The sequence below is a fragment of the Rhipicephalus microplus genome, unplaced genomic scaffold (assembly GCF_043290135.1).
Source record: "Rhipicephalus microplus isolate Deutch F79 unplaced genomic scaffold, USDA_Rmic scaffold_149, whole genome shotgun sequence".
Taxonomy (NCBI): Eukaryota; Metazoa; Arthropoda; class Arachnida; order Ixodida; family Ixodidae; genus Rhipicephalus; species Rhipicephalus microplus.
In genome coordinates this window covers 96,881-100,340 of record NW_027464720.1, presented here as the reverse complement: position 1 = coordinate 100,340, position 3,460 = coordinate 96,881, and positions in this window count along the sequence as shown.

The following is a 3,460-nucleotide window of genomic DNA, read 5'->3' as shown; positions in this document are numbered from 1 at the left end:
AACAACACTATCTCGTTAGATGACGTCGTTTTTGGTGGTTTCACGACGCTACCTAGCTTAAACTAACATAACTCAACCTAACATAACCTTCGGCTTCTATCGTTAGAAAACGTTTTACTCGCAACTTTACAATGTTTTCTACAAGATTACGACGGTTTCATGCGCTTTCACATTAGATATCGCAGTTCCTAACTTGTAAAGGTGAAAAACAAAATAAAATAAAAATAAAATAAAATAACAAAAATACAGCGACTTGGTGCGAGATTTATTTTTAATAAATATAGCCGACATCATTCTCCTACTGAACTCTGTAAAAAAGCTGGACTGGATAGTCCTGAACTTAGGACGAGGATTGAGCGTCTGAAATTCCTCTTCCAGTTAATTCATAATCAATTTAAACTAAACTATTCAGATTACTTCCAGGTCAACACACAAGAACACTCCAGACATCGCCATAATATGTATATACCACCCCTAGTCCCACGTAACGATTGCTTTAAGTTCAGTTACTTTCCACGTGCTATCGAAGATTGGAATATGCTGCCAGAGTCTATAATTGGTTGTTCCTCGCTTACATCATTTGAACAGAATCTAAAACGTTTATTTTCCGAATAACAGTGACATATGTTTTTTTTTGCGTGTGTGTGTACTTTTTGTTGGTTGCATGATCCTGCAGTAGTTGTCTTTCAAATCTTCAGCGCGGTGCAAAAGTGCCGCCTCAAATGCGTCATGTGCTGTTCTGCGCGTATGTATTGCATCGCATGTGTGTTCCATTTATGTATGTTATGTATACTTCGAGTTGCTGGTCACAATAGTACCGAGAAATTATCTCGAGACCTGTACGGTACTTCTTTTTTACAAATAATTGTTTGTACTTCCACCCTGTAACGGCCCACTTCTGGGCTAACAGTATAAATAAATGAAATGAAATGAAATGAAATGAAAACACTGCATCTCACTAAGTGACATTGTTTAATGCGGTTTTACGACGGTTCATACCTTAACCTAACGTAACCTAACCTAACCTAACCTAACCTTACCTAACCTAACCTAACCTAACCTAACCCAACCAAACCCAACCTAACCTAACCTAACCTAACCTAAACTAACCTAACCTAACCCAACCTAACCTAACCTAACCTAACCTAACCCAACCTAACCCAACCCAACCTAACCTAACCTAACCTAAGCTAACCTAACCTAACCTAATCAAACCTAACCTAACCTAACTTAACCTAACCTAACGTAACCTAACCTAACCTAACCTATTCTAACGTAACCTAACCTTACCTGACCTAACCTAACCTAACGTAACCTAACCTAACCTAACATAACCTAACGTAACCTAACCTAACCTAACCTAACGTAACCTAACCTAACCTAACCCAACCTAACCCAACCCAACCCAACCCAACAACACCCAACCCAACCTAACCTAACCTAACCTAACCTTACCTAACCTAACCAAATTATCCTTACCTAACCTAACCTAACCTAACGTAACCTAACCTAACCTAACCTAACGTAACCTAACCTAACCTAACGTAACCTAACCTAACCTAACCTAGCCCAACCTAACCTAACCTAACCTAACCCAACTCAACCCAACCTAACCTAATCTAACCTAACCTAACCTAACCTAACCTAACCAAACATAACCTAACCTAACCTAACCTAACCTAACCTAACCTAACGACGGTTGCAAGCGCTTTCACATTAGATATCGCAGTTCCCCACTTTTAATGGTGAAAAACACTGCATCTCACTAATTGACATTGTTTATTGCGGTTTTACGACGGTTCATATCTTAACCTAACCTAACATTCTCACTTGTATCTAAAAACGCTCTATTACACTGTTTTGTTCACAATTACGATATTTGCATAACCTCACAGTTTTTCACCAACTTATTGCAGTACAGAACGCTGTATCTCGCTAAATGACATTGTTCTTTAAGGTTTCACGATGCTTGTATGCGCTTTAACGAGAATATCACAATATAGCAGTTTCGCACTTGTAACAGTAGGACACGCAGTATTTGGCTTGTTCATTCCGTTTTGTGTGCTTTCACAACATTTCACCTATCGCAGTTTAATACTCGCAATAAAACAACACTATCTCGTTAGATGACGTCGTTTTTGGTAGTTTCACGACGCTACCTAGCTTAACCTAACCTAACCTAACCTAACCTAACCTAACCTTCGCACTTCTATCGTTAGAAAACGTTTTATTCGCAACTTTACAATGTTTTCTACAAGATTACGACGGTTTCATGCGCTTTCACATTAGATATCGTAGTTCCCGACTTGTAATGTTGAAAAACACTACATCTCACTAAGTGAGATTGTTTATTGCGGTTTTACGACGGTTGATATGTCAACCTAACCTAACATTCACACTTGTATCTAAAGACGCTCAATTACACTGTTTCGTTCACAATTACGATATTTGCTTGACCTCACAGTTTCTCACCAACTTATTACAGTACAGAACGCTGTATCTCGCTAAATGACATCGTTCTTTAAGGTTTCACGATACTTGCATGCGCTTTACCGAGAATGTCACAACATAGCAGTTTCGCACTTGTAACGGTACAACACGCAGTATTTGGCTTGTTCATGCCGTTTTGTGTGCTTTCACAACATTTTACCTATCGCAGTTTCGTACTCGCAATAAAACAACACTATCTCGTTAGATGACGTCGTTTTTGGTGGTTTCACGACGCTACCTAGCTTAAACTAACATAACTCAACCTAACATAACCTTCGCACTACTATCGTTAGAGAACGTTTTACTCGCTACTTTACATTGCTTTCTACAACATTACGACGGTTTCAAGCGCTTTCACATTAGATATCGCAGTTCCCGACTTGTAATTGTGAAAAACACTGCATCTCACTAAGTGACATTGTTTAATGCGGTTTTACGACGGTTCATATTGTTACGTGAGTAACGAGACAAAGTATTGCGAATATATTCGAAAAATATATTTGCAAGAGCGGTTGCAGCACTGGCCAGTCTGGCTCCGAGCTCGAGCAGCCAGCGAGCCTCATCTTCTTCGTCGGGCGCACACGCGCATTCGCACTATGGTTTGTGGCAGCCTACAGGTAGCATAACCCCCGTCGGCAAAGGCGCCGTCTCGGCGCATCTAGATGTCAAGATCATTGGGCGAGTGGTACTGCTTCAGGCGTGCGACGTGTACGATGTCGCTGGCCCTAGGGGTGGATGAAGACGGCGAGGCAGCAGGAGTGATTTCATAAGTGACGGGAGTCACCTCACGAAGCACTCTGTAGGGCCCTGTGTACCGAGAGAGCAGCTTGTCAGACAGGCCAACGTGCCTGGTCGGAGACCACAGCAGAACCAACGAACCGGGCGAAAAGTGCACATCGCGGTGTCGTTGGTCGTACCGACGCCGTTGGTTTGCTTGGGAGGTCAGAAGGCGAGCACGAGCGGTTTCGCG